Raw genomic sequence first — 20,188 nt, forward strand, 5'->3', positions numbered from 1 at the left:
AAATAAACTCAGGATATTAGATGGTCTTTAAGTTTATTTGACACCTTGTTCATAAAATGCTTTGAGAAATTACTTCCTATAAGATGATATTTTCCTGCAACTCAAAGCTTAATCTTTGTATCGAATATCTATTAATATTGAACATCTCAACCAAGGTATCTAAAAGTCAAATTGAATATCTACAAGCATATGCAAATACAGGGCCTAGTTATTTATTTGTGGTTTTGTGATTGAAATAGATGGTTCTTTCTCTGTCAAGCATACTGAGAAGTATTTTACTGAAGAGGAATTCTATCTGTGTCTTTCAGCATAAAACCAAGCAAAACTGGGCTTAGAAGTTGTAAATGTGAAGGATATCCTACAGAGAGCTATTTTTAGTTTACAGAAATCCTTGGACTCAGTTAGCTAAAAAATAAATACAAGCAAGAAGCTCACTGAATTTCCTAGGAAAGTAACTAAATAGAATCCCTTCATAGCAGCATGATGAGCTAGTGATTAACCTAGTTCTATATGGCAGTGTAAAAGCTGAATTGTTCCAGTGTGTATTTATCTTTGCAAGGGACAGGGAAGAAACAGATTTTTCCTTTCAATCTTGGATATACCAGAAAAATACTTCTCCCTGAAGTTAGCATATTAAATTAATGATTCGGTTGCTTAAAAATAACACCAAATCCAACCAGTCTTTATTGAAAAGTTTAGTGTTCTATTATCTCTATGGACTTACTTACCTATACACTAAATATCTGGGTATAGAATTCTACAACTCTTACAAATTTATATAAAATAGTTATTGCATGTTATAGAATGCCATAAATATATTGTTCTTTATAAATAGCTCCATTTCTTATATGTAAAGAGCTTAGTTTAATTTCTTATACGTTTACTATGTTTGTCCCATTCATGAGCACTCAAAAGAGCACTGGTTTCTGATTTGCATTCCTGCAGAGAAATAATTGAAATGCTAGAAACTGGTCAATGAAAATTAATTTGTAAACAAAGCTGAAAATGTTTTCTTTAAACTCAAGTTTATTTTATATAAATTCAAAGTAACAAAAGCACTATAAAAACATTTAGTCCTAGGAAAATGAGCTAAACCTAAAATAGGAGCTAAAAAAATTATAAAGAATAAAGGAAGTATACACCGCAGATTTAGTATCATTTCATCAATGAGTGACTTGGATGCTTTTAGAACTTCCTTTTTTGGTCACTTAATCCTTTCTTATGAATTACTGCAATCACACAGACATAAACAAACTCATATCCGATATTAAATATGTAATGAACATGAAATGCACTTCGTTAAGGAAGATTAAAGTTGGTCTTTAAGTTTCCTTGTTTATGTAGTGAACAAATCTGACAAAGTTCAATCAATAGACAGGATATTAATATTTTATTATTTTATTTTAATATTTTATTATCAGTTTCAGAATACTACTAAAAGTTGTATTTAGTATTGTCTACTTAAATCTTGATTTAAATAAGAAAATGCTAATCCCATATGGGGGTTTAGATCTTACAATGATAAAATAGGTATCAGTGAAAAATTCAAGCAGATTTTATTATAATATACCTCAAATGAGCCTATGAGCTGATCTGGTGAAAGATGAGACCCTATTTGGGCTATGGAGATGATGAGACACTCCTCCAACAGTGCAATGTTGCTTCTCACTGACTGCTGTAAATTCCAGCTCTAACTGAAGAAGGGTGTCAATAAAAATGCATTCTCTTATTATCATAACCTAAACATGTAGGACAAAAACAGTTGGGTGAATGTGATATGAAATATTCAAATTTTGCTTAATTTTTATAAGAAAAATAAAATATATTCCTTGCCATTGGTTAATGTCCTTTAGCAGACATCTTCAGAAGTTTTTTTACTAAATGCTGGGAAATGATCTCTTGGATGAAATATTTTCAATATGCTGAAACAGGAAATACATCTTTAAAACTGTAATTTTAAGACTTTAGCAGGGTTAACAACAAAAGAGCTAAAACATATATGACATGTCACCATGGCAGCTATCACTTTCTCAAAAGCAGTTATAATGAAGGAAATCTGCTGTTAAATTACATAAACTTGTCACACACAATCACTTTGAAATACAGCTTGCATCTGAATTTGGCATTAGAATCACTTTGAAATATATAGGCCAAAACAGAACAGATGTATCCATTAAAACAAACAGGTATAGCTAAACTTTCTGTACTGTGTGGAAAAACACCTACAAGTGATGTACACAGTCACTGTTTCTTTGAGGCTAACAATGTGCAAAATTTTCCATGTTTTATAAAGCCCCACTGAAGCATTAAACAGTCATAGAAATTAATGGCTTTATTTAGGTAACACGAAGAACTGCTGAAAAAAAGTTGTGCAAAGTACTAAGAGAGGCCAAAAATAGCTTGATATGGCATGTTATGCATAACTGAGTTTTTCTATGATTGTTATCTTTTAATTGCTTACTATAATATGCGTGGCCGAGGTATACTGGGATTTTTCATGAGCTCTCAGTATATGTAACCTCAATCAGATGAATTGGTCAATCTCTTCCAGAATAATGACTATAAAGTATAAGTAACTCAGGTCTTCATTAATTTCTGGGAACTAGTCGTATCAGCTATACGCAAGACCTAAACTAAACAACTTCCTTAAGCAAACGCCAGCTCCCATGGCATCCCTTAAAAACATGTGGCCCAGTCCCAGATTTTGGCCAGTTACCAAAGCTATACACAACGCAGTAGAGGCCTTGAGGTCAGTTCGCTTCAGCTGAGCAAAAAACAAAGGCATCAACCTGAACAGACTTTGCAAGAATTTATCTTTTCTCTCATAAAACTGAAAATTGGAATTGTCAAGTTGGAGACTGAAGTTGTTCCTCTTTCTGGTTTGGTGGTCTGTCACTGAGACCAGGTGAACAAGTATATTTCTATAAAACACACAATTTTCTGTACAGTTCTCTGTCCAGACAAGCTGCATTTTTTTGTCTTTCTCTTTAGCTAAAAAAAACTACTCTAAAATAGTTGAGATTCAAACTTTCTTAATGCATACGTTTATACTTATGTTTATTATGTCTCTGTATACTATTACGTATATTTGTATGTATGAGTGTGTCTATATATATATATATTCTTTACATGTAATATATTCAATCTGGGGAATCAAAGACCTCTGATGCCAAAGGAGCTTGAATGCTAATATTTTCCAAAGTCAGTGGGTTTCCTCTAGAGAACTGTTTTTTCCACCTACATAGCAAAAATCAAGTCACTTAACTAGTATCCCTGTATAGGCAGAGAAGCCCTAACCATATCCTGCACAATTATCACAGTATCACAGTATGCTAGAGATTGGAAGGGACCTTGAAAGATCATCTAGTCCAATCCCCCTGCCGGAGCAGGAACACCTAGATAATGTTACACAGGAATGTGTCCAGGCGGGTTTTGAATGTCTCCAGGGAAGGAGACTCCACAACCTCCCTGGGCAGCCTGTTCCAGTGTTCCATCACCCTCACTGAGAAGAAGTTTCTTCTAAAGTTTAAGTGGAACCTCTTGTGTTCCAGTTTGTACCCATTACCACTTGTCCTATCATTGTTTGCCACTGAGTAGAGCCTGGCTCCATCCTCGTGACACTCCCCCTTTATATATTTATATACACTAACAAGGTCACCCCTCAGTCTCCTCTTCTCTAGAGACCCAGCTCCCTCAGTCTTTCCTCATAAGGGAGATGCTCCACTCCCTTAATCATCTTAGTTGCCCTGCGCTGGACTCTCTCCAGCAGCTCCCTGTCCTTCTTGAACTGAGGGGCCCAGAACTGGACACAATATTCCAGATGCGGTCTCACCAGGGCAGAGTAGAGGGGAAGGAGGACCTCTCTCGACCTACTAACCACCGCCCTTCTAATACACCCCAGGATGCCATTGGCCTTCTTAGCCACAAGGGCACAGTGTTGGCTCATGGTCATCCTGTGGTCCACTAGGACCCCCAGGTCCCTCTCCCCTACACTGCTCTCTAACAGGTCGTTCCCCAAGCTATACTGGAACCTGGGGCTGCTCCTGCCCAGATGCAGGACTCTACACTTCCCCTTGTTATATTTCATCAAGTTATTCCCTGCCCAACTCTCCAGCCTGTCCAGGTCTCGCTGGATGGCAACACAGCCTTCTGGCGTGTCAGCCACTCCTCCCAGCTTAGTGTCACCCGCAAACTTGCTGATAGTACACTCAATTCCCTCATCTAAATCGTTGATGAATATATTAAATAATACTGGTCCCAGTACTGACCCTTGAGGCACTCCGCTAGTTAACAGGCCTCCAACTAGACTCCGCCCCATAGACTACAACTCTCTGGCTTCTCTCCTTCAGCCAGTTCACAGTCCACCTCACTACCTGATCATCCAGACCACACTTCCTCAATTTAGCTGTGAGGATGCTGTGGGAGACTGTGTCAAATGCTTTGCTGAAGTCAAGGTAGACCACATCCACCGCTCTGCTATCATCCATCCACCGTGTTATTTCCTCATAAAAGGCTATGAGATTGGTCAAGAATGATTTCCCCTTAGTGAAGCCCTGTTGACTGCCCCTCATAACCCTCTTATCCTTGATATGCCTTAAGATGGCACCAAGGACAAGGTGTTCCATCACTTTCCCAGGGATGGAGGTGAGGCTGACCGGTCTATAGTTACCCAGGTCCTCCTTCTTGCCCTTTTTGAAGACTGGAGTGACATTTGCTTTCCTCCAGTCCTCAGGCACCTCTCCCGTTTCCCAAGACTTGGTAAAGATGATGGAGAGTGGTCTAGCAATGACTTCCGCCAGTTCCCTCAGCACCCGTGGGTGCATCCCATCTGGACCCATGGATTTATGGATGTCCAGATTGCTCAACTGGTCTCTAACCCATTCCTCATCGACTAAGGCAAACCGCTCCGTTGACCTGACTTCATCTAAGGTCTCAGGGGTACAAGGCTCTTCAGGACTGCCTGCAGCAGAGTAGACAGAGACAAAGGCGGCATTCAGTAACTCTGCCATCTCTGTATCTTCTGTCACCAGGGCACCCATCCCATTCATCAGTGGGCCTACATTGCCTCTGGTGTTAGTTTTGTCTGCCATGTATTTGAAAAAGCTCTTTTTGCTGTCCTTGACCCTTTTCGCCAGGTTTAATTCTAAGGAGGCCTTAGTCATCCTAGCTGCCTTCCTACATCCTCTAGCAGCAGCCTTATATTCCTCCCAAGTGGCTAGCCCCTCCTTCCATGACCTGTAAACTCTCCTCTTCCACTTGAGCATACCCAGCAATTTCCTATTTAGCCACGCAGGTCTCCTGGCCCTCTTCCTTGACTTCCTACGTGTCGGGATGCTCTGATCTTGAGCTCGGAAAAAGCAATCCTTGAATGCCAACCAACTATCTTGGGCCCCTTTACCTTCAAACAGCCTTGCCCATGGGATTTCCCCTCGCAACTGCTTGAAAAGGCCAAAGTTTGCCCTGCTAAAGTCCAGGGTTGCAATTCTATATATAGATGATATATCTATATTATAATGAGGTCTGATGGTTTTAATTGGGCTATCCACTTGTGTGAAAATTTACTTAGCTTTTCTGTGGACTTTTCCCCAGTTTGATCTATTTTAATATCTTCATTTTGAAGAACATTGCTTAAAATTCACATCTGTCAACACCAATGGGCATTTTGAACCACTCTTAATTCCTTTCATTTATCTTCAATAAACTGTGTAGGTAGGCAAAGGCACACACAAAAGGCTGTTTCAGATAGAACCGTCTCACCTCCACAAAAAAATATGCTAAAGAAAGCTCTCAGTCACCTGAACTGAATTTGAATAATTGAGGACTTTGTTCAATTTCTGAGTATAATCTTCTGCTTAGCTGAATAACTTTTCCTGGCTCCACTAGTTTAGAAAGCCACAAAAGCCAGAATGGCATGTGCAGCCTCTCAGAGAGCCCCAGAGCTCATCCTATGTAGTCTGTGACTCAATAATTACTGTTCAAGGATGAGCACAATAAACCAGATACTTCCTAAATCTTAAACTATCATCTCACAAAAGCCCAGCTGCCTTGAAGCAATGGAGTTTTAAAGGATCTACAATTGTACAAATGCTGGGAAAACATCTATGTTTTTTCTATTTGACTTTGCCCCTTCATGAGTAGTGAGATGAAAAAGCTGAATTATAACAAGGTGGAGGACATTGTGTTCTGTTCTGTTCTGTTCTGTTCTATTCTGCTCTGTTCTATTCAAAGCTATCTCATAGAATACCAAGTGAAGTGTACTCAGATGATCAATAATATATGTAAATTATTCTGGAGTGCATTGTTTTTATATTAACACAGTATCATTTATTTTCTAAGCACAATTTTGTTATTGATTTAATGTGGAATATATTTTACTTTTTTAAATTTAAATTCTTTCAAAAACACCACATGATATATAGGAAAGAATGTTGTGGGTTTTTTTTAACTAATTTTAAGATATTTATCCTTTCTAGAAGCAACCCACTAGCAACAACATTCAGAGAATGACTTGAATATTAATCACATACCATTTCCTGCAAAGTAATATGCTGAAGGTAAATCAACATTCAGATCACAGGATCTGCAATGTGAACAAGAAAGAAAATGAAACAGTGAACCATGGGTAGCAATTTATGAAGTTTTCAAGATATGTTTTTCTTTTTAGTTCTTATTATTTATTTATGTATTTATTTATCACCTTTAGTCAGGAAACTGCTTCAAAGTGTCAAACATTTGCATATAGAAATCAGCTAAAAATAATAAATTTGCATCTACAATGTTTTTAAGTGCATGATTATGTTGGACCAAATGCATATTTAGACACTATCAAGATCCCTAAAATCTCCAAGAGCTTTAGCTTTTACTATACTGGTACTTTTTAGTAGCTTGTGAATTTTCTCTGAGGAAGCATGTTCAAAACTACCTGAGTCTTAACAAAACCAAATCTATCATGGTTGTAAAAGAATATGAACTACATAGTACTATTCACAGAGCTGGAGAAAGAAGAGGTACAAGACAATCACTCAGGAGCTTGGTCATTATTTGCAATGGGTGTGAGATGTCCATATCCAGTTCACCTCTTTTGAAGAGCATTTGCTTGTTTATGCACAACAGAAACAGAATTATTTTGAGATGACAATATATTCTTTTTCAAGAATGTATTTATTAGTCTAATCACAGAAATGGTATTAACAGGTTATGTAAACACTTAACAGAAAAATATATGCAAGTCAATAATTATTAATTAATTAAATGTCATATTATAGACATCTAAAAAAAAGTCACACATGTGACTTCAAAAAAAAAAAAATCTAGTTCTTTCTCTGTTCCTTACTTTTTTGTCCTAACATCATGAGATGTCATTATTTAAACACAACAGGTTACTGCATTGAAGTAATGTATACCTTAAAAAAAAAAAAAAAGCAGCTGGTGGTTTATGTTTGTTTTATTTTTTGAGTTAAGATTTTGACATATTGATTTTATTTTTTCTTAAGGACAACAAAATGTCTATAAAGCTCCATTTGTAAGAACAGAAGACATTTTTCCATTCAGTGTTCTATCAAAGGAAAAATTATATTAAAAAAAATGTACAAAATATAAGTTTGAGAAAACTGAGACTGAGTTTCCACACCCAACTGTGGAACCATGGGGTAACAAATTAGGAATATACACCAATGTGTAAGTAAGCTACCTACCTAAAATAACAAAAATTATGTTCTCTCTCTTCAATTTGTGTATTTTTCAGTCAGAAAAACACCCTTCATAGCTTTGAAATTCATCACCTCTTATGCAACAGTATCTACCAGCATAAAACATTTGAATTATTACATTTGGCAATCATTATTAATGATTATTCCCACATTTTTAGGATAGACATTAAAATGTGACTAAATTGTCATGAAGTGCATATTCATGAATTCTGTTCATAAACAGAAGTAATAAGAACAGTTTAAAGTATGAGAACTGCTTCATAATTATCAAAACTGTCAAAAAATTGTTAAGCCTCAAAAAATGCTTGAAATTAAGGAACAAAATACAGAATACATATCCAGTGAAATTGACATTGATGTTTGATGGATGTAATCAATGTCAGTGTTGAATACAAGGCTCCTGGAATATGCAGTTAATCAGAATATGAGCAAGTGGATTAGAATAGCTGAGAGTAAGAGGACAAGGGACATGAGTGGGTGAGGGACTCCTCTGTGGGTCTGCTTGCAAAAATGAGTAGTCACAGAAACAAGTAATAGAATTATTAGGAAGCAATGAAGATCATAGAGTTAATTTCTTGACAAGCAACTTCTAATTAATTCTCTTTGGATTTTCTTTTTCCCCCACCTGACTTCCAGCTGGGATGTTTACTCAAAGATTCAAGGTCTCAAAGACTGTGGCAACATTTTATTACATTTTCCTTTGAATAGCTCTACCTAACCCTCTTTCTCTCACCAGCCAAACAAGCCTTCATGGAAAACACAAGGGTGTCCATAAAACTGTACACTGTCACCAGGACTTCTTGCACTGCTAGTAAGCCAGCGTCAAAATGCTTGACATCTGGGAATCTTTCATCCTTATCATATATAAGAAGATATTATACTAGGTTCTTCCTGCAGGGCTCCAGTGGTAGGACAATTACTACAAAATAGGATCTCATCATCACTACATCATCAATACAATCTTTAATTCCTCCAAGGACAAGGGTAATGGAATAATTTAAACTATTAATTATATTAACTGCTGAAATTGTGATCTTCTGACCTATTAAAAAAGCAAAAAATCCTGATAATATGTTTTACAGTAATTCTTTTTGAAGTTTGAATTTTTTTAATAAGACCATCACCAAAAAAAAAAAAAGAAATTTTGGAAATGAGAAGATACCTAATGACCAGCTGCTGCTAATGTCTGAAGAATTCTGCTTGGTTTTATAAACTTCACAGACCCTGTTTAGCTGGCTTCATCAACTGTCATGAGGAGAAAACTGTTAGTTGTTAGTTGTCCTTGAGCAGAGTCCAACATGAATAGGTTTTCTCTGGCTGGAGACAGCAAGAGAGAAAGTCCTTAATTCATGACGGCACAAATCACTAGCATTTAAATTTTGCCATAATTTGTGTTTGTTTTTTTTTATTTTGGTTGTGGGGCTGTTTTTTGTTTGTTTTGTTTCGTTTGTTTAATTTGTCTAATTTTATTTTGATTTTGTTTGATTTCTTAATGGAGATCCATCCACTGGAAAGCACATTTTTGACACAAGGTCCTGCACACCACTTTCTCATCTAGAAGCTTTGTTTTTGTGCTACTGTTACTTCAAAAAAAACAGCGAGAAAACTCTGATACTGTGTATGATCTGTGGGGATAACACAGAAAATGCCTATCTTTAGAAGATTACTCATAGATCAAATAATTTAATGGATGGTTGTTTAGGTGATGCATCAAAGTGATTAGGAGGATTAACTCAGTTACTAGTTCCTAATTAACTACTTCAAACAAAATTTGAGGCACCAGTTTTGCAAGGAATAGCACAGTTATGTTAATACTCTAAATTCACATCAGCAAGTTCCTTTACTCAGAAATGAAAAAAAAAAAGCCTAAGAAAAGGAAAAATGTTTTACGATAGATTGCTTATTTCATTTTATTTTATTTTACTTTACTTTTTTTTAATCTATATTAAGTACTAGATCTATATAATTCCATTGTTTCTGAGTATCTATAAATATGTAAAAGACTTCTAACTTACTAAGAAAAGAAAAATAGAGCCCTTAATCAATTCAGGCAATGAAACACTGTAACAATAAAAAACTTTAGAATTTATCAGTCCTTTTAACACTATATAAATATAGAAAATCTGTTTTTTCAAAGGAAAGCTAATTATCTCTGCCTTTATATTCAAGATGATATATACCTTTGCAAAAAAAAAAAAAAAAAAACACAAAAACTTTGAAGTGTTAACCTCCTACTCTCCTTTCTAAATTCATCATATGTAGAAAAATGTGTAGATGTAGATTCAGTCAAGACCAAAAAAAATCAGCCTATACTAATACCAGCAAAATATTCAATACATGAGTATAACTTAACAGCATTCTTAGCTAGTTCTGCAGAACTTTGTTTCTTCTAGCAGCTCTGTTTGGCTTTGATCTTTTACTTTATTCACTTGGACCGAATTAGGGAAAATCATATTTAAGGAAGACAAAAAGAATAATATCATCAAGTTGAGCACAAAGTCTTACTTCAGCTGTTGGAACATAATGAAAGATTTATAAGGTTAACAACTCTAAAAACAATAGTTACTGTAGATGGAAGTAGACATTGATCTTGCAATAACTTTTCAAGAAAAACAATCAAGCTTAAATTGATTTTAGCTATTATTATTGACATTTTTTCTACAGATGGCTGTTAACAAATGAGATCAAAGACTTTTGGATCAGAAAGCGTTACAAATACATGCGCATCTGAAAAACAGCAGTAGGCAAAATTCAGTTGCCGCTCTTAATGTTACAGTCACCCATTAAAAATTCTTACACTTTTCAGTTTCTAATGGGATTAATTTTCTTAGCGGCAAGCAATATGTAATTAAAATGTAACTACTTAAATGTAGTTCCAAAACTAATTCAGACTTTATGCGTTTCACATTGCCAGGAAATGGACGATAGGTGGTATATCCGTTGACAGCTAGAATCAATATCTAATTTCCTGCAGCACAGTCCAGCAATTCAGCATAGATGAGAACCTGAAGCATTTCTTTCTAAGGAAATCCCAACGGTAGATTCAATAACGTCCTGAAAATTGCTTCTGTTAGTCATTTGCATGCTTGTTTTAGAAAGATTCTCCTTACTTTACCCTCATAATATTTTTATTATTTTTATTTGTAATCTGTTTTCTGAAAGTTGTACTTAACCTTGTAACAATCACAACTGGTTTCTCTAAAATCAGTCCATTGAAGTGTATCACTGTATACTGTGTGCTGTGTATAAGTTTCACAAAGTCATCAAAGTTTTCATTTTGATCTCTGACTTATTCATATAAAAAGAAATTGTTGAAGAGAAAACCAGTACAACAGTATTACTGGTACACTTTTGTGCGAGTTACAGCACATGCCCAAGTGACACAAATGATACATCAACAAGAGAGCGGAAGTCAGTGCAGACAAAACAATGACCCATTTCCAGCTTCTCAGGAGAGCTTTTTAGCCTGTGCTATATTGTTTTCTAAGCCCAAGCCAGGTAGTTTAAATTCAGCTCATAGATGTCTTCATAAAATACTGGTCTAGCAGTGACATCACTATAGAAATAGCCTGAAACAGGGCTTCCTATGTATGACACACAGTGTACATAAACTGGTATGTACATTGTGTAAACTGGAAAGTTACTTTTTTTTTTTTTTAATTACAATACTGCTTTATTTTACCTAATTTTATTGAAAATGAATGTTCTGTTCTGATCTTTTTACATTTGAATAGTCTTAAATGAAATTTTATCCTTAATACATTGATACAGAAATACACTTCTTTTTTTGTTAAATTTTCTGTGAATTTTTTTTTAGAATTTGAGGGAAATATTCATTTCCTTGGAAAAAGTAATTGGAATGTCTGCTCAGAAGTACTGATTTTTTAGTTTGAAAAATTGATACAAACTATCCTATCATGGGGGCACTTGTCAGTTTTACTCTTTTCCTGTCAGATATAACACAAGAAGCAAAGGCTCTTCACTGATCCTACAACGAAACCATCTTTATGCCAACTAGGAAGGCAGCCAGCCCATAGCAACATTTAAGGAAAAAAAATGATCTCACAAATATATAGGTGGACAAAACACACAAAGTTATGGAAAAGAGATTTTTTACAGTGAAATTATTCATGATCTTTCCTCCAAACTGTTCCCTTTGAGAATGAACAAAACAAAAGCTGTTTTAATTAAATGAGGAGGTCAATTAACCTCTTCCTGAGCAACAGCAAAAAATCTAAAATAAAAAAAAAGAATGAGAAAAGATAGGCAGTTTTTGGTGGAAATCATCTGCAACTGTTTAGAAATTCTAGTTTCAGAAGAAATGGCAAATATTAGACATCTCTCTTTTAGTGTTCCCTTGGTTTATTTGTGTGTTTCCCCATCTGGTATTGAATTACGCTAAAAAAAATAAGAAGTTTAATTCTGTTATTTTGAGTTTATATGAAATGAACATTGGAATAGCTTTAAAAAAATAAAATTAATGTTTAAAGCCAGAATATTGCTTATTTCTAAGACTTCTCAAACTGTGCATAATTGTGGGCATAAATTCTCTTTCTCTGCACACTACTGTGCTTCTGTCATTCCTAGCTCTGCTAAAATCTCAGTTTGTCTTCCTGTTATGAGCTTTGTGGATTTAACTTTGAGTTTTTTTCATAGAACTGAATTTTCTTTCACAATAGGTTAATTTCCTAGGTAACTAAAATATCCCCTTTCCACACTGGGTTATCGCATATGAGAACTATTTATCCATTGATTGTTTAGCATTGAATTAACTTAACATTATTATTATTGGTGGCAGCAGTAGTGGTTTTACTTTAGTTACTGGACTGTTCTTGCCTCATCCCATGGGAGTTACATTCTTTCGATTCCCCTCCTCATCCCCCCGGGGAACAGTGGGAGGAAGGAGAGGGAGGGAGTGAGAAATGCAACTTGTGTTTGTTTGGTTGTTGTTTTGTTTGTTTGTTTGGCTGGTTGGCTGTTTAACAACCATGTGTTGAATTTATGAACCTGGCAAGTTCTTTCCAAGGTCTGACCACATGATCATCCCAATTGCATTAATGATAAGGGAAATAACAAGGGAAGAGAATACAACCACTCATTACCCGCTGACCGATACCCATCCCGAACTGAGCAGTGATCCCGTTCTCCCGGGTAACTGCCCCCAGTTTATATACTGGGCATGATGTGCTGTGGTTTGGAATACATCTTTGGCTGGTTTGGGTCAAATGTCCTGTCTCTGCTTCCTCCTGGCTTCCCTTCCTCCCTGGCAGAGCGTGAGACTCAGAAAGTCCTTGGTCAGAGTAAACATGAATTAGCAACAACTAAAAACATTGGTGTTATCACTGCTGTTCCATGGCTGAAAATCAAAAACACAGCTCTGCACCAGCTACTAAGAAGGAGAAAAATGACTGCTACTGATGAACCCAGGACAGACCTACAGATGTTTTTGTCTGAGACAGTAACATTGTCCTCCCTTTAGACTCACTGGAGAGAAGTATACACTCCAAGAGCACACATATGAATTATTTCAACCCTTAGCCTTAGTAAGTGATAAATCTTCACTTAAACTTGTCTATTTTTTCTCCTGGAATGAGAATTCTAGCTGAGGATTTAACAGCAGTATTACAAGTATCTGAAGTTAGGGAAAACATTCCAAACCAATCTCAATTTCATGATGATCAACGTTGGAAATAAATGTTATGTAGACTGAGCTTCAGTTATGCCTCAAGGGTACTGATCTGCTGGCAAGGGCAAGTAGCAATGCCAATGCTCTCCTTTCTCTGAATCCCATACAGATTTGGGAAAATGCAATTATTTCCCAAGATTTAGCAGGAGTATTGCCAATGTAAGGTGCCCCAGAGATGCAATGAATTAACTCATCTTCCACATGCTGTCCTGAACACTTCTGCCATATTACTGGGCAACAAAACTAGGATGTAATGCTTCTAGGAAGACTGGGATAGAAAATTATTGAAACAGTTATAACCATAATGCTTTTCATGTGTTTTCTACTGCCAGGGCCCTTAAGCTTGAATGTCTCTGGCTTCCATTAGTAGAAACTCTCCAATGAGCTATGTACATTAGATTTATCTATGTTTGATTAACAAATTCCCAGTAATGGATTTAGATTTTTTCAAAATTAATAAATAACCCCATGAATTTTAACATTCTCAAAGTTGTTCTCTGAGTCCATTGGTTAGTACTTAATGGCTGTGAGGCATACATTACCTGGGAACTGGAGCTCTTTTATGAACGAGAATAATTTGAGACTACCTGAGGATTTTTTTCTCTTAGAGTACACTGCTTTAGCTATAGATTCTGAAAGTAATACACCTCTGAGGGGAAAATGCCAAAAGGCTTTCTGTAAAAACAAACAAATCGGTCATTCCTGCTATATCTTTTCTTTTACAGTTCATTACATTATTTTTTTTTTTAAATCGTATTTATTCAGTGGACAGCGTTATCTGTGAGGTGTAAGGATGCTCTCAAATTTTGTGCCACTGCTAGATAATCCTTCTAGTTCTTTGTGACAATAAATTATAACTACAACAATTGCCTCTCTCCTACTTGGAATACAGGTATTCATTAAGCCTTCCTCCTTATGCTTTTCTCTTTTTCCTCTAATGGACAGGAAAATGCATAGCCTCCACTTAACCTCTTACTACCTCAGGACTAATCCTGGTGCTCCCTGAGAACAAGATACTTTGTGTGCCACAGTTTGGACTAAAAAAGTTGAAACATTTTGTTTTATCAGAAAAAAATTATTGAAACTTTACTCTTGTCCCCAGACTATGTTGTTGCAGTATTACTCTATTTCTTTCTATCAGCTGTTCCACCCCAAATAAGAATATCTTTTAACTTATAATGGTCCTCCACTGTTCTTCACCACCCCCTCCCCATTTTTCGCCTTCTATTTTTCTTTTTTTTTTTCCTTTTTCTCCTCTCTTTGTCCTGGATTTAGCAGTAGCAGTCAATTTTTCTCCTTTGTGGTAGCTGGTGCAGTGCTGCGTTTTGACTTTCAGCCTGGGAACAGTGCTGATAATGCAGATGTTGTTAAGTAATGTTTACCCTGACCAAGGACTTTGTGAGGCTCATGCTCTGCCAGGGAGGAGAGGAAGCCGGGAGGAAGCAGAGGCAGGACATTTGACCCAAACTAGCCAAAGATGTATTCCATACCACAGCACGTCATGCCCGGGGTGGGGTAACTGGGGGTGACAGGGAAGAACACAGGCTTCTGGTCGGACTCGTTTCGTGGCGGGTGGTATTGTACTCTCTTCCCTTGTCATTTTCTCTTATCAGTGTTGTCGTTGGTGGTAGAGGTGGTGATTTGTGTTGTACATTGGTTGCTGGACTGTTCTTGTCTCAACCCGTGGGATTTGCACTCTTTCGATCCTCCTCCCCATCCCTGAGGGAGCGGGGAAGGAGAGAGCCCCAGTGGGGTGGGGGGGCCTCGATTGCTTCCAGCCCGGCACCACTCACTGGGAGTGAGTGAGCAAGCTGTCTGGCTAGGGTTTAAACCACAACACTTTTTTTTTTTAAGGGGGGGGGGGAGGGTAATCTTGTCTGAAGATACAAAGCATCAATGTAAGAGTGTCAAAACACAAACAGTTATGAAAACCCCTTTTCCTTAATTCGCTCTGCTTTAGAAAAAGCCAGAATCTAAATTTAATTTGGATAGTTAGACCTGTACAATGAAATAGTCCAAACTCAGTTTCAATAAACTCAATAATAACTGCTCTTACCCCTGTGAGTCCTCTTGTGTCCCAGAATAAATTTTCAATCTAGTACAAAACCGAACAATAACAGTCATTCTGGAGGGTATGGAAGCTTCGAAATCTTATGTCAGTGAACTAGTTTGATGTAAGATCAGCTAATTTTAAGAGTAAACTTAGCCTATAAATATTCCAGTAGTTAATCTTAAATCAGCATAAAACTATTTGATACTGTCTGCACACAATGATACAGAAATTTACAATGCTCTCTCTATCATGCCTGAAATTTTATGTTAATTTTGATCTCAACAATAGCCTTAGATTATTTCTGAGGTGGGAAGTATTTGGGAGTTTGAACACAATGGACGTATTACACATATATATATATACATTGTGACATCTGTCTCAGCTCTAGGAGCCTTCATGTTGTCAGAATAACACATCAAAATTTTCCAGGGTTCAGAAATACAATTAACTGCTTTAATTTGACACTTCAGTCACCTAAACTCTTACTAGAATTCTTCCAATTCTTAGAAAATCACAAAAATAAAAAATCTGCAGTTCTATATTTAACAGTGAGTAGTAAGATCTGACCTAACAGCCTTGCTCCATTGATAATGTATGATAGCAGCAGGGTTTTAACAGCATAAGAAGAGAAAAATATCTGAGCAATTAGTGAGGTTGAATAGTTTCAGAACTGCCTTTCATTACCATTTTTTCTTCCTATTTGCTGTTTTCAGTTAGGGCAAATTCAGCCTTTTGTATGTCTGATGCAAGGTGTCATTCACCTCATTAATTGCACTTATCTTGAGTAGAATGTTACTCTCTAAGCAGTCAGAGGAAACACTGACTGAGATATCCAAGAAGAAATCTTAGACTTCAATCACAACTCTTCATTAAATATTTCTGGGATTAAATGTGAAGTAAATTCCTTTGACTTCAGCTCTGAGTTATAAAAGGTGCAGGTACTCTGGTAGATGTACTGAGCTGACTGAGTTTTCCTGAAGTAATAAAGTGCACGCATCTGTTATTTATTTTTCTGTCTCACAGTGTATTCCAGCTGAGCAATTTTTCCAATTAGCTGATATTCAACCGAGTGATGCAGTAAGACGTTTATCTGGTTTCCGTATGTGCACATGTGCTTTTTTTTTATTATTGACAAAAACCATAAGATACTGAAATAGGAAAAAGAAAGGTAGAGAAAAACAAGCAAAAAAAGCATTTAAGTTTTTTTTTACTGCTGAAAACAGAGTAAAACACAAAATGAAGGAGTTAAAATGCAGACAAAAGACCACAGAAGACTTACGTGCCTTAATATAGAATATAAACCAAACTAAGTCAACATGAAAGTATCAAAACAAGCCAAAAAAAGGGAAAAAAAAAGAGAAAAAAAATCAAAACTAATAAATCAAACCTCAGAAAGGTCCTAAAAAATGACCATAGGAGAAAACAGCTAAAGACTGAGTTATATTTAAAATGTGGATTCAGATCAAGACAGTCAGAGCTGCTTGAAAATCCACCCATCGTGAGCTGTCTCTTCTGACACAGGTGCAAATGAATATCGTGTTTCAGAAAAGATCCTTTATCAGGAATCCCCAGAGAGAATCCTGTGTAATATAAGGAGTAGGAGAGCTTAAACATGAATCAGAGGACTACTCTTTTCCCTGCCCTGTGTTGCAGCCAGATGTGTGAAAACCAGAAATCCATGTTGCTCTATTGACATTTACTTGTTCTTCAGTGTGAGCATAAGTACTTTTCTCCATGAAACAAAAAAACAGAGTAAACCAAAAAGTAGAAGATAAAGACGAAAATATTTCTTTTTATCTTGAAACTCAACACTTTCCATTCTACAGAGCAACTGCTCACATAAATGCAGCAGTTAAATATTATGATGTGTAATTAGACTGTTCTAATCATTCTGGTCACTAGCTTCAGTTTTGCACAGTGGCTGCTGGGGGTGGTGGGAGGAAGAAAAAAGAAAAAGATAAAAGGAAAAAAAGAAAAAAAAATGTTTTTCTTGTCTCTTTCTCTGGAGACCCTACATTTGGCAGTTGAAAGCTAGGTGTTTCATTAAGGGCTAGAAATCCCTAAAAGTGACTTTACTGAAGGAGCCCTCCATCCCTCATACCACGTAATACCAGGTTTTTAGGGCTCTGTGGTCAAGCTTATCCAGCATGAATAGCATTGAATCTCATCCTGGTACATGTGAATAGGAACTTAATGGAGGGAATATTTCAGTGAATGCTTTAGCAGACAATTGCTGTGTAAAATTAGTGAACTGCAATACTGATAGTTGTGGCTGCTGTTTTCAAGCATGTTTACAGGAATGCACACTGGGTGGTGGAAGAGTGGTGTCCTAGCACTCAGTTGGATTAGCTACATACAGATAACAGCTACCTTTTGATATGTAACTCATCTCATGAAAAACTTTAAAAGTCATTACTATATTTACTGTATTTATATTTACTATATGACTTCCACTATTAACTATTTACTATATGGCTTCCCCTTTGACAAGACTGTCTAAGATTAGACAGTGTAAGAAAGCACATCATGTCTTTCCATATTCTTCCTTCTAAATTGTGCTTATAATTCAGGGAACCCTACTTACTTCTGTCTTAAATCATTGCTCTTGATTAAATGATCTTTTTTACTGTCCACACCTTTTTCTTAACACCCACTGTGGGTCTTTAAGGAATCACTAAGCATCTCATTTTCAGTTCTTACTTTTCCTAACTCCGTTTGAAAAGAACTAGCTGCAAAATTATCTTTGAAATCAAACCTGTCTCTGTATTTCTCATAAACTTCCAGCAATCATTTCTGGCAGCAGCCCTTATCCTAGCCTTCTGAATATGCACTGTACAAAGCAGAAAAAAAAAATAAATATATATATATATATATATATAGCTCTTCAGTCTCTGTGTCTCAATATTGTACATAATTTTAAGATACTTGTAAGATTTTTCCAAGCTCTTCGGGGTTTTACCAGATTTTTGAACAAACCTTGCTTCTCAATTACAACTCTTTTGAATAATAAGCCTGTCCTGAAATCCATCACAGCTTTATTTTAATGATAATCTTACCTGTCTTGGGAGGAGCTCAAACACTTGGCAGTGGAAATTCTTTCTCTCAAACTGCTACCAGTCAACCAGTCTGATTCTTCAGCAAGTATATATCCAATGGCTATTCTTGTTGCTGGGACCAGAGGGAAGAATTTACTTACTATTTTTCAAAGTATAGTAGCTCCCGGTAGTCTTATTCATAACCAAATTAACATGAGTCAGAGGATATATTTGCCCTATATTTTAGCTTACAGTATTTCTAGTATCAACCATAAATATTACGTTTCATCTACTAATTTCCTAAATCTTAAACCTATTTCAAAATCACCTCTACTCCTATGGACCGTAAATTCAAAAATTAAACCAAAAATTAAACTCAAATAAACTACACCTTTCATCCCAGTCTATAACAACTTTTATTTTATTTCTCTTCAACTTGCAGGCTGCAGCCCCAAAAAGCCCTCAGATCTTTCTTTCATGGACTGAAACCATAGTGCTAACCGTGCTTTAGGAATATCACAATCATTGTACATTTGTGTTGTCAGAATTCATTCTCTTCCTCTAGCACTTAATATCATCTAAGAATGAAAATAACGCAACATTTCTGGTATAGTATCCCCAACAGTAAAACTAGTCAAAACCAAAACCCCACAAATCTGTAGGTGACTTTAAGGTATTAGGTTACTGAAAAAAAAATCATTACTCAAGCAAGCTCAGACAGTTATGTAGTTAGGATCTACCAGTAGTCTAGCTCTGAATCTCTTGCCAATCTTAAATCTAAATTTAGGTTAAGAGTAGCATGATGATTCTGATTATACTCTCTTAAACAATAAAGTATTTGAATTTTTTCAGCATCAGGTATCATCTTCATTATATGGGTCTTACTAGGTTCTCAAGGACACTTGAGTCTTGAACTCCTTCTATCCTTACCACACATATCTTAAGCATAACATAGATCTGAAACATAGGTAACATCTGTCCTTTACAAGCCAAAGACATTAGCAGCCCTGTCAAGAAATTATTCTTGTCCAAGCCCATAGGATCTTGCAAAATATAGAAAGAAACCTGTTCCACCCCTGGCGGTGTTCAAGGTTGGACAGAGCCTTGAGTGACATGGTTTACTGTGAGGTGTCCCTGCCCATAGCATGGGGGCTGGAACTAGATGATCTTAAGGTTCTTTCCAACCCCTAACTATTCTATGATTCTATGACAGCTCTCTTAATATTTCAGCTTGTTCACCAGCTTTCTATTTTTTTAATTTACCTCCCTCAAGAGGTCCCTATGCAGTCATAATACTCTTCTTTCTTTTGACATCATTATTCATGCCAATGCAACAGGCTATACTGGCAGCCTTTGTATTCTTGCATGCTATATTAAAATACATAGTACCTATGGTTTTAGGTCAAGTTCTGTAAATGTCCAAGGGTAACTATGGCCACTCTGTTGAGTAACTATCTCTTTAGGGGACTGTGAAAAGATTTGGCAAGGCTGTCCTTTTAATTTTATTGAAAGGGCAGAGGGTACTCAGGTGAAGGCAAACATAGCAACTAAGCTAGAAGAGGGCAGCAAATTAAATTTTGCATTCTTGGATAGTTATTTTCACATCATACTCTGTGTAGTAGAATATGGTGAAAGGAGAATAGTCTTAATCAAACTAGAACCTAAGAACAGTCCAAAATGTGTGCTTGAATGGTGTCTCCTATTG

This window comes from Pezoporus occidentalis, unplaced genomic scaffold (assembly GCF_034315485.1).
Source record: "Pezoporus occidentalis ecotype Australia unplaced genomic scaffold, CSIRO_AGI_Poc_V1 ctg81, whole genome shotgun sequence".
NCBI lineage: Eukaryota > Metazoa > Chordata > Aves > Psittaciformes > Psittacidae > Pezoporus > Pezoporus occidentalis.